This window comes from Onychostoma macrolepis, chromosome 03, assembly GCF_012432095.1.
Source record: "Onychostoma macrolepis isolate SWU-2019 chromosome 03, ASM1243209v1, whole genome shotgun sequence".
Taxonomy (NCBI): domain Eukaryota; kingdom Metazoa; phylum Chordata; class Actinopteri; order Cypriniformes; family Cyprinidae; genus Onychostoma; species Onychostoma macrolepis.
In genome coordinates, this window is record NC_081157.1 from 6605926 (window position 1) to 6619153 (window position 13228).

Consider the following 13228-nt stretch of genomic DNA (forward strand, 5'->3'; position numbering starts at 1 on the left):
GTCTCCGAGTACAACTTGAGTCTGTGAGCGCCTCAAAACGTCTACCAGCCACAACTCCGCATCTCCAGCCAACGCCCAACCATTGGCTTCCCAAAACATCGCTTCAACGACTACTGAACTTCCAACCAATCAGCAACCTCGGGAAACCCCCTTTCTGCAAAGATGAGGACAAAATGGAATCCCTTAACACAAAGGCAACGCAAGTAACCTCCAGATTCTAGATGAATTGGTGTATTTAATATAAATTTTAGCCTCACTGAGAAACTCAATGCGAGGGTTAATTAAGTGATTGATGGTTGTTCAGGTCTATGTAATAGCACATATTGCTGTAAACTTGTGATTTCACATTTTCATTCTCTTAATCTCATCCTTTCCTCACTTTTTCTCTTCCTGCAACGTGTGAATGCGTGTGTTGATGTGTTAGATTAGTTTATATGTCTTAGATTTATCCAATAAAGTCTTATTTATATTCAAAAGAGAAGTATCTTGTGTTTTGTGCTTACAAGTTAATGTCTTAATCTGCCAATCTTCTTACTGTGCTATTTAATAGTGTTTTCACTATATTTTGGATTTTAATATCCAGTGCAGAGTTGATGTTATACGGCTCATTCAGTGAATCGCTGGCCGACTCTGTGATCAGCCGTGAAACAGTGATTCTGTCCAAATTCCCTGTAAAATAAATCCAAAAAAATTAATGATTCCCTTTGAGTTACATTTACCTGTTTCCCTTACACTGAAATACAGCTATTTGAAAATCTTGAATCTGAGGGTGCAAAAAATGTCTAAATATTGAGAAAATCGCCTTTAAAGTCGTCCAAATTAAGTTCTTAGCAATGCATATTATTAATCAAAAATAAAGTTTTGATATATTTATGGCAGGAAATTTACAAAATATCTTCATGGAACATGATCTTTACTTAATATCCAAATGATTTTGGATGGAAAAATGTATCATTTTGACCCATACAGTGTATATTTTGGCTATTGCTACAAATATACCTGTGCTACTTATGACTGCTTTTGTGCTCCAGGGTCACATATACAGTACTGTGCAGAAGTCTCACAGGCATCTTTTGCTGTAATGTGTCAGTAGGAAATATAAGTTTGCATTTATAATATTATAAAACACATCATATGCATTAAAACTTTATTTTTTAGGATTTTAAATGGCTTTTTATATTTAATGAAAGTCACACTGAAGAAAGTAAAAAAAAAAAAAAAAAACAGGAGAATTATTAATTATTATTAATTAAAAGAATTAAAATTCTTGGGAGGACTTCTGGTGCTATGCAAATTTAAGGCGGGGCTATAGCCGCAGCAGGCCCCGCCCTATAGCAGCACTACTGTATATTAGGCTGGTGCAGTTTGCTGGAGGACAGCTGGAATAGGACACTGAAAACACGATAGGTGAGTAGAACACTATTAGTACACTATTATCTAAATTGAAGTACTTTATTTGTTATTATTAAAAGTGTAACCATCAGAAAACCAATTGTGCATTACTACTATCAAACAAAACTCTCACTTCGACGTCCTGGAAGGGTTTATTAAGGCTAAGAAACAAGTCATTAGGCAAAAGAAACCTTATAATTAGTGATCAAATTGCATATAAAATGTATAAATTATTAAAAACTTTACCAGAGTAGATTTGCTATGTACTAAGACTGATGTAGGGGAGCGCAGGGCACAAACTTAACGGGGTTAGTTTTAACATGTGTGGTTTAAATATTTCCACACATGCTAGCATAACCAAATTTACCGCATTTACTAGTTACCATATCAAGATTATATAGAGAACAAAAGTGCACCAAAATTAAAAAATCTTATGAAGATATCGATGAATATTTATTTTGCCATAATTAAAGTAAATTTCTGGCTGAAGTAAATTTTTCAACTCAAATTGTTGTGTTAATTTAAAATGAGACAAATCTGCTTTCCTTTTAATCTCCAATCTGTTATTAATCAGTTTAGATAGTTATTTAATGCTTCGCTAACTAGCAGAAGACACTAACCAGTTTTAAATTCCAGTTGTGCAGATGGGGAACGTTTTAACGCTGCGTTACAATGTGCCCCGCTATTATTAAACTATGTTATTCTATGACATTAGCGATATAATTTACACTATTTACTGATATGAGTTTTAAAGAGAAGCCACGAGAAACAGGTGAATAAAGACTGACAATTGATGTTTAATGTTCAGAAATTATTATTTCAAGAAATGTAAAGCATTTTGGCTCGTGTGTGTGTCTGGTGTTCTGTGAGAGCTGTGTGTGGAGGGAGGGGAGTGTATGTCTGTGTTTTTCTGAATGTGTTTCTTCATATATTTGCCCACATTGTTTTAATCTAGGCTATACTGTATAGCTGTGTCTTGTGATCAGGGCCGTCCCAAGCATGGTCGCAGTGTGTTCGTTGTCAAACTCCAAAATTTTATTATTTTTAATTCTAAAGAAAAAAAAACATTATTTTATATGAAAGGTTACTAATTTTATTTTATTGACAATATTTTAGTTTGTCTAATAGATAACATTTTAAGCTGTGATATATGGTCATGTTACGACGCTACAATGTACCCCACCTACGGGGCATGTTGTCACATTTCACTTCCATTTTTTGAGTTAAATAAAGAAAAACGTTTACAGTGTAATTATGAAGCAAAGCAACATATTTGTACTAGACGAGTGGAATTAATGCAGATAAAAAATGATACTCTGAACCCCACGTGGATTTACACAAACTGAGATCGTCAAAGTGTTAGGTTGTGCCCTGCGCTCCCCTACTCTGAAAAAATAATTTTGTTACTTGTTTGTGGGACACGTTTTCACTTTTTTCAAAAGAAAAATTATACGATTAATTATTTTTCTCAAATTCATACTCATTGGTGTAGCATCAGAATGAGTCAGACAAAACTAAGATTCGATCAGAACATCGAAACATGAGGAGCCGAAATTCCGGAGAAGCCCAAGGAAACAGGACAATGTCGTAAAGATGCCTATCTCCGACCTCTGGAGCAAGCCTAACCAACAAGCCTCTTTCACAGAACAGCTTGCAACATTAAGACAAAAGAACACTTATTGATAAGTACAATGCCGAAAGGAGATTAATGGTCAAAGAGATGGCCATCACATGTGATCCATGGGAGAAATCACAAGCTTCCTTAGATTGACTTTTCCCCCACACATAGAAGACAAAGAACCAGACTGAAATTCCTCTGTCCAAAGAACATGTCTTTTGATCTCCACAGAACTACACAGAGACTTTCTTTTTCATATGCACATAAAACCATCCTAAAAGGACATTGCTAGGCATAACACTATATTATGTATGCAACCCACACATTAGACTATCATGTTTTAAGCACATATTATGTATGTCTTTTTAATAACTATTGAATGACTTTAAGGTTTATTCGTGTTTGGTATGTATGAGCTTGACAATTCTAGCTTGAAACATTTCTTCCAATTGATTCTTTGTCAGATGTATCATATTCTGGTTATAGAAATCACATCCAAAAGTATACCTTGCCAGAGTGTGTAAAATTCAGACCATGTGACTGATAACATGCTGATTTATGATGGAAGGAACAACCCTAGCTAAGATAATAGCCTATCTAATTGGTCAAGACACCAGATGGGATGTGTCCAAAAAAGCCGAGTTTAAAACCTCAGGACACCATCCCTTCTCCCCTTTCCCTTCTTGTCCTTCTTCTCGCCACCGCGTTTTGACGCTGTTTTAGCGCTCTTTGAGCGTGCTCTGGCCTACAGGCCAGTTGCTACCTAACACCACGATGAGAAGAAAAACCACCTAGTCTCGTTACTCATTTTATTTTTTACTTTAGTTTCTTTTCTTTCCGTTGAGTCTCGTGTTCAAAAGTTAAGTTTGCCGCAAAGTCCAGCTCCGACTGCACCCGCTTCAAACTTCAACCAGCAACGGACTCCAAGACCATCCTCAGCCAACGCCCAACCATTGGCTTCCCAAGACATCACTTCAAAGACTACTGAACTTCCAGCCAATCACCAACTCGGGAAAACCCCTTTCCTGCAACGACGACGACAGAAAGGAATCCCTGTAACACAAGGCAACGCAAGTAAAACAACTCCAGATTCTAACTGAACTGGTGCATTTAATATAAATTCTAGCTTCATTGAGAAACTCAACGCGAGGGTTAATTAAGTAATTGATGGTTGTTCAGGTCTATGCGATAGCACATATTGCTATAAACTTGGGATTTCACATTCTCATTCTCTAAACTCATCCTTTCTCTCTTTCTGCAACGTGTGAATGTGTGAATGCTTGTGTTCATGTGTTAAGTCAAGTCAAGTCACCTTTATTTATATAGCGCTTTTACAATACAGATTGTGTCAAAGCACTTAACAGTATCAAATTGGAGGATAGAGTGTCAGTAATGTATAATGATAAGATTAAACACTCAATTTTCAGTTAAAGGCATTTCATTATTGAATTCAGAGATGTCATTGTCTAGCTCAGTTTAGTTTAAATAGTATCTGTGCAATCAAATCGGCGATAATCGCTAGAAATTAAGTGTCCCCAACTGAGCAAGCCAGAGGCGACAGCGGCAAGGAACCAAAACTCCTCTGTGACAGAATGGAGAAAAAACCTTGGGAGAAACCAGGCTCAGTCGGGGGGCCAGTTCTCCTCTGACCAGACGAAAAAATTTATATTTCTATTTAAATTTTGTTGCAATTTCTAACAATATTAGTATTATGTAGTTAGGTATTTTATTATATTTTAGTTATTTTGTTATTTTTGGTTGATATATCTAGGATATATCTCTGGGGGTCATCTGGGTGTCCTGGTCTCCGCTGACGATCAGGGCTGTAGACATCATCTCTTGGTGCTGATCCACCATCTGATCGGATACGGACTGAGAAACAGACTAGGAAAGAAACAAACAAATATTAGCGTAGATGCCATTCAACTGACGATGTAACGAGTACATCGTGTGTTATGGGGAGTGTTCCCGGTTCCGGTTGATCTAATTAATGCAGCCTAACAATCCTTTAACGGATTTGAATAATAGAAGCGTATTAATGCGTTATGTGTAAGCCAGGCTAAAAAGATGGGTCTTTAATCTAGATTTAAACTGACAGAGTGTGTCTGCCTCCCGAACAGTGTTAGGTAGACTGTTCCAGAGTTTGGGTGCTAAATAGGAATAGGATCTGCCGCCCGCAGTCGATTTTGATATTCTAGGTATTATCAAACGGCCGGAGTTTTGAGAACGCAGCGGACGTGGAGGACTATAATGCGATAAGAGCTCGCTCAAGTACTGAGGAGCTAAACCATTCAGGGCTTTATAAGTAATTAACAAGATTTTAAAATCTATCCGATGCTTGATAGGGAGCCAGTGCAGTGTTGACAGAACCGGGCTAATATGGTCATATTTCCTGGTTCTAGTAAGGACTCTAGCTGCTGCATTTTGGACTAACTGTAGTTTGTTGATCAAGCGTGCAGAACAACCACCTAATAAAGCATTACAATAGTCTAACCTTGAGGTCATAAACGCATGAATTAACATTTCTGCATTTGACGTTGAGAGCATTGGTCGCAATTTAGATATGCTTTTGAGATGAAAAATGCAGTTTTACAGATGCTAGAAACATGGCTTTCAAATGACAGATTGCTATCGAACAGCACACCTAGGTTCCTGACTGATGAAGAAGAATTGACAGAGCAGCCGTCAAGTGTTAGATAATATTCTAGGTTATTACATGTGGGGTTTTTAGGTCCGATAATTAACACCTCTGTTTTTTCAGAATTTAGCAGTAAAAAATTATTTGTCATCCAGTTTTTTATATCGACTATGCATTCCGTTAGTTTCTCAATTTGGTGTGTTTCACCGGGCCGCGAAGAAATATAGAGCTGAGTATCATCAGCATAACAGTGAAAGCTAACACCATGTCTCCTAATAATATCTCCCAAGGGTAACATATAAAGCGTGAAAAGTAACGGCCCTAGTACTGAGCCTTGAGGTACTCCATACTGCACTTGTGATCGATATGATACCTCTTCATTCACTGCTACGAACTGATGGCGGTCAGATAAGTACGATTTGAACCATGCTAAGGCACTTCCACTAATGCCAACAAAGTTTTCTAGTCTATTCAAAAGAATGTTGTGGTCAATAGTGTCGAACGCAGCGCTAAGATCCAGTAGAACTAATAAAGAGATACAACCACGATCAGATGATAGAAGCAGGTCATTTGTAACTCTAATGAGAGCAGTCTCAGTACTATGATACGATCTAAATCCTGACTGGAATTCCTCACAGATATCATTTTTCTCTAGGAAGGAATATAATTGTGAGGATACTACCTTTTCTAGTATCTTTGACAGAAAAGGGAGATTTGAGATCGGTCTGTAATTAACTAGATCTTTGGGGTCAAGTTGTGATTTTTTAATGAGAGGCTTAATAACAGCCAATTTGAAGGTTTTGGGGACATATCCTAATGACAACGATGAATTAATAATAGCCAAAAGAGGATCTATGACTTCTGGAAGCAGCTCTTTAGTAGTTTAGATGGAATCGGGTCTAACATACATGTTGTTGGTTTAGATGATTTAACAAGTTTATACAATTCTTCCTCTCCCACAGTAGAGAATGAATGAAATTGTTCCTCAGGGATCTATAGTGCGCTATCTGATGCGATACTGTAGCCGACGGCTGCAAGGATACAATTTTATCTCTAATAGTATCGATCTTGGAAGTGAAGTAGTTCATAAAGTCATTACTGCTATGCTCTTGGGAAATGCCAACACCTGTTGATGCTTGATTTTTCGTTAATTTAGTTACTGTATTGAATAAATACCGAGGGTTATGTTTGTTTTCTTCTAGAAGAGACGAAAAGTAATCAGATCTAGCAGTTTTTAATGCTTTTCTGTAGGATAGGGTACTTTCCCGCCAAGCTAAACGAAATACCTCTAATTTAGTTTTCCTCCAGCTGCACTCCATTTTCCGGCTGCTCTCTTTAGGGCGCGGTGTGCTCATTATACCACGGTGTTGGACTCTTATCCTTAATCTTCCTTAAGCGTAAAGGAGCAACCGCATCTAGAGTGCTAGAAAAGAGAGAGTCCATAGTTCCTGTTACATCATCAAGTTGTTCTGAGCTATTGGATATGCTGAGGAACTGAGATAAGTCAGGAAGATTATTTATAAAGCAGTCTTTTGTGGTAGAAGTGATGGTTCTACCATATTTGTAACAAGAAGTTGGCTTTACAGCTTTAGCTATATGGAATATACAGGAGACTAGATAATGATCTGAGATATCATCGCTCTGCTGTAAAATTTCAACGCCACTGACATCAATTCCATGTGACAGTATTAAATCTAGAGTATGATTTCGACAATGAGTAGGGCCTGACACATGTTGTTTAACACCAATTGAGTTTAGAAGGTCTATAAATGCTGATCCCAACGAATCTCTTTCATTATCAACATGGATATTAAAATCACCAACGATTAGGACTTTATCTGCAGTCAGTACTAACTCCGATAGAAGATCAGTAAAATTTTTTAATAAAGTCTGTATGGTGCCCTGGTGGCCTGTATACAGTAGCCAGTACAAACATCACAGGGGATTTATCATTAACACTTGTTTCTTTGGATAACGTTATATGAAGCACCATTACTTCGAACGAATTATACTTGAAACCTGACCTCTGAGAGATACTGAAAATATTTCTATAAATTGTAGCAACACCTCCCCTTTACCTTTTGGACGCGGTTCATGTTTGTAACAGTAATCTTGGGGTGTAGACTCGTTTAAAGTAATGTAATCATCTTGTTTTAGCCAGGTTTCTGTCAAACAAAGCACATCTAGTTTATGGTCAGTGAACATATCATTTACAAAAAGTGCTTTTGAAGAAAGGGATCTAATATTCAATAAGCCAAGCTTTATCATGTGTTTATCTGTATTATATCGTTTTTTATTTGTTGAACATCAATTAAATTGTTACTATTACTTTGGTTTGGATGTTTTCTGTATTTTCTAGTTCGGGAACAGACACAGTCTCTATAGCGTGATATCTAGATGAAAAGATTCTATGTGCTGAGAGTTAACTGCCTTTGGTGACGTGAGGCGGCTAGCAGACGATCGGTTTAGCCAGTCTGTCTGCTTCCTGACCTGGGCTCCAGTTAGTCAAGTACAAACTCTAAGACTATGTGCCATATTTCTAGAGAGAAGAGCGGCACCACCACAGGAGGGATGAACACCATCTCTTTTCAACAGGTCAGGTCTGCCCCAAAAATTCTTCCAATTGTCTATAAAGCCTATGTTATTTTGCGGGCACCACTTAGACATCCAGCCATTAAGTGACGACAGTCTGCTATGAATCTCATCACCCCGGTAAGCAGGAGCGGACCAGAGCATATTACAGTGTCTGACATCGTACTTGCAAGTTCACACACCTCTTTAACATTATTTTTGGTGATCTCCGACTGGCGAAGTCGAACATCATTAGCGCCGACGTGGATAACAATCTTACTGAATTTACGTTTAGCATTAGTCAGCACTTTTAAATTTGCCAAGATGTCAGGCGCTCTGGCTCCTGGTAAACAATGGACTATGGTGGCTGGTGTCTCTATTTTCACGCTCCGCATAACAGAATCGCCAATAACTAGAGCACTTTCATCAGGTTTCTCAGTGGGTGCTTCACTGAGTGGGGAGAACCTGTTTGATGTTTTGATCAGAACGGAAGAGTGGTGTTTTGACCCGCGACTATGCCGCCTCACTGTCACCCAGCTGCCCTGCTGCACGGGCTCAACCGAAACCGAACAATGTACAGGACTTGTTGAACTAGTCGCATCCAAAGCAGTATCTACAGCCCTCACATTCTTACTGTCCTCAACTAAAGTTTGGATGCGTGTCTCTAGTTCTAAAACCTTCTCTGTCAGCCTAACTATTTCCCTGCATTTATCACATGTGAATCCCTCGCTGCTGACAGAGACAGTTAAACTGTACATGTGGCAAACAGTGCAAACAACAATAGCAGGCGTTGTCTTTTCCTGTTTCGGCAAGATAACTTGCACAAACTGTCAGAAACCGTCTCAGGGAAGCTCATCTGCATGCTCGTCGTCCTCATCGGGGTCTCGACCTGACTGCAGTTCGTCGTCGTAAGCGACTTGAGTGGGCAAATGCTCACATTCGATGGCGTCTGGCACTTTGGAGAGGTGTTCTCTTCATGGATGAATCCCGGTTTTCACTGTACAGGGCAGATGGCAGACAGCGTGTATGGTGTCGTGTGGGTGAGTGGTTTTGTCAACGCTGTGGATCGAGTGGCCCATGGTGGCGGTGGGGTTATGGTATGGGCAGGCGTATGTTATGGACAACGAACACAGGTGTATTTTATTGATGGCATTTTGAATGCACAGAGATACCATGACGAGATCCTGAGGCCCATTGTTGTGCCATTCATCCACGACCATCACCTCATGTTGCAGCATGATAATGCACGGCCCCATGTTGCAAGGATCTGTGCACAATTCCTGGAAGCTGAAAACATCCCAGTTCTTGCATGGCCAGCATACTCACCGGACATGTCACCCATTGAGTATGTTTGGGATGCTCTGGATCGGAGAAGTGCTCACTAACACAGATTTAGACAGATCTGTGAAAAATATTTGAGAGAAATAGTCCTTTTGTGTACATAGAAAAAGTCTTTGAGTTCAACTCATGAAAAATGAGGGCAAAAACAAAAGTGTTGCGTTTATAATTTTGTTCAGTGTATTTCAGTAAGGATTCAGTATATATAGAAATTAAAACTTTTATTTAGCACACAAGTGATGATAAAGACATTTATCATGTTACAGACGATGCTGCTCTTCTGAACTTTCTATTCATCAAAAAAAAAAATCTTTTCAACATTATTATAATAATAATAATATTTCTTTTTTTTAGCAGCAAATCAGAATATTAGAATGATTTCTGAAGGATCATGTGACTGGAGTAATGATGCTAAAAAGTCAGCTTTGAAAGTCATTATGCGGGCCTTTGTCTTCTCAGGTGTGAATGTGGACGCCTTCTTGCATAGACTCTTTTTACTCAAAAAGTGACTTAGAAAATTTAAATCAATATATTGTTTTTTTGTGAGCAAGTAAACAAGATGATTTACATATCATTTTGAAGCAAAATTCTTGGCTACAAGATTAGTTAGATTAGTTTGAAAGATAACACCAGAAATATGGTGAGAATTAAGTTATATATTATCACTTTAGACAAAAGGGATTGAAAGTAAGGTAGAGATTCAATAAAAGCGAAGGTACACGGAGCTACAAACACAAACCTCACAGCAGCACAACAGACCAACAGACTGAAGCAATCGAACTCAGAGAGTCACACCTTTTCACATTCTCATTCTCTAAACTCATCCTTTCTCTCTTTCTGCAACATGTGTTCATGTGTTAGATTAGTTTATGTCTTAGGTTTATATAAATAAAGTCGTATTTATATTTAAAAGAGAAGTATCTTGTGTTTTGTGCTTACAAGTTAATGTCTTAATCTGTCGATCTTGTTACTGTGCTTATTAATAGTGTTTTCACCATATTTTGGATTTTAATATCCAGTGCAGAATTAATGTTATACGGCTCGTTCAGTGAATCGCTGCCGACTCGGTGATCAGCCGCAAAACAGTGATTCTGTTCAAATTCCCTATCAAATCATAAATGATTCCCTTTGAGCTAAATTAAATTATATTTATGTAATCAAACCCTACATTGGGCCTTGGCTAATTTTCTGAAGAACATATATCAGAGTCAATTTTCAATGACCACACACTGTACACCCTCCTACACATTTATATTACAACAGGATGTTCGGGTCCACTGAACCCGGGGGTGATAAAAGAGGGGACATTTCAGGTGCTGTGTACCTTCACTCTGTCCCCCTATTGTCTGGGACTGCTATTAGTACATTATATTGCAAAAAGTATTGGGTCACCCCCTTCTAACGAACAGGTTTGACTACTTTACTAATTTCCATGAGTACAAATCTTAATGTTTAAGCATATAATGATTTTCTTGGGAATTGTGTGCTTCTAATTTTAAAGCAACAGTTTGGACAGGACCCTTTTCTATTCTAACATGACAATGCCTCAGTGTATAAGGCCAGGTTCAAAAAGAAATGATTGATTGAGTCAGTGTGGAAGAACTTGACTGGTCTGCAGAAAGCCAAGTCCTAATCCCAGCTGAACACCTCTGGTGTGATTTTAAATGCAGATCTTGAGCCAAAAACTCTTTACCAAACACCAATGACTTGTACATACACTATATGGGCAAAAGTATTGGGACCCCTTCTTTAGAACAGAAAAAGGCACTTCCAAAACTGTGGCAACAAAGATGGAAACATAATTTGTGTTTTTAAAAACTGTATTTCCATCTCTGTTACAACCGTTTGGAAGTGTCTAAAATGACTGAACCCATATGTACAAGTCATGGAAACTAGAATATTAACCCTTTAACGCGTACGATCACACCGGTGTGATTAGAACTTTCAGTGAGTCACGTCATCAACTGCTGAAATTAAATCTGCTTTCTGGCTGAGCCAGATCAGACGCACAGCGCTTGTAATATTATCACTTATTCAGTGTTTTCAACCATATAATGCTTATTTAAGATTTCAGACATTTAAATACACATAAATACTAGCAAAGCCATACATTTATAGTTTGTAAAATATGCGCTGATGTCTATGGAAGCAGCAATAATGATCCTTACAAATATAATCTGACGACATGTTTTATTGATATCATATACACATAGTGTAGGTAACAATAAAGTTTACTCTGCTCTTCTCCCAGTTTACTGGAGACTTATTTTAACGTGTTTCGGGAGGAGAGGATGAATTTACGTGTTGTAAATCCCACAGCTGGATTCAGCGAGCAAACATGGCGGCGCCCATCACCCGGTATAGATCAACTAACACGATCATTATAAACGTGTTTAAACAACCAAACACATTTACTTGCACATATTTCAGAATCGGAATATCAGATATTTAATAATATAGCGAGTATGTTTGTGAATATTAATAATAAAAAAAGGAAAAACGAAATAAAAGCAATCCATGTGTCATACAGCGCTATTACGGTTCTAAAATAACGGTCGCCTAAAAAAACTCACGCCTGGGGCTCAGCTAGAATATTTTAAACTCACGTGTGAAAGGGTTAAGTCAGATTCCTTGTTGGTGGTGGTGAAATTATTACCAGCATTAAAACATCTTACTAACGTCAACAGTCAAAAAAGTTTCACAGGATTATGAACATATAGTTACCTGAAGGTGATGCATGGGCCTCATCTCGGGCTTTTTATTTTCACTGCGCTGATGTCTTTTCCCTGTTATAGCCTAGTTGCCCATCAATTATGATCATTTGTATTCGCAAACATGAAGTGAGAGCGGGCGCAGATGCGGGAATGGCGCATCACGTGCTTATTCTGCCTACTGTGTTTATCATAAAATGCATTTTTTATAATTATATATATATATATATATATATATATATGTTCAGGTTTACATTTTTATGTATATGTTAATATGAATATAGAACGAAAGTTTTTTTTTTTGAACTGGGATGGTGCTCCCCTGGGAGTTGGTGCCCTACGCAAACTGCATACTCTGCGTTTAGGGAGCGGCGGTACTGATTAGATATCATAATTTTTGTCATGGCTAATTCATTAATGATCCAGCATCATCTGTATTAAAGAGAAAGAATCACTTCATCCGATGTTTAAAGTGAATAAAATAGCATTGAGCCGACTTGACTACTGCAGAACTCTGTTCTCTCCACCAGAGTCGTGTGTGTGTGTGTGTGTGTGTGTCAGTGAGGTAAAACCAGGCAGCGTGAAACCAAACCACTGTGAGGCAAGGCAGGGGGAACTGTACGTTTTTTTTTTTTCTCGTTTAGACTCTTTTACTACTTACACAATTATTTAAAGTATATGTCCATTATATTATTTACAATACACATAGTTATTTGTAATTATATTTTTAGGGGGGACAGCCCTCAGATAGGGGTGTTCCTGGTCTTTGTTTGTTGTGTAGACTTAAATCATGTATTAATCATTTGTTCATGCTTGTGCAGTACCCAATCTAAAGTGGAAACTATTCATCATTTGTAAATATTCATAAACATTTACTAAATTTTTTGTATCTTTATTGCCACTGGACTTTTATCTGGCACTTTTCGGTACTGTAACAATGCTTGTATAAAGGGTGGTTAT

The 13228-nt window shown here is 37.9% G+C and overlaps 1 protein-coding gene across 2 annotated transcripts in view; it reads left to right on the top strand.

Moving 5' to 3' along the window:
• The first annotated feature begins 1376 nt into the window (after nt 1–1376).
• The window catches only part of LOC131537959 (cytolytic toxin-alpha-like), a 44832-nt gene continuing 32980 nt past the window's right edge, over nt 1377–13228 (top strand). For both annotated transcript variants that reach the window (XR_009270440.1, XM_058771698.1), the window contains exon 1: nt 1377–1407. The gene's annotated coding sequence lies outside the window, so the exon portion shown is untranslated. The remainder of the gene's footprint in view (nt 1408–13228) is intronic.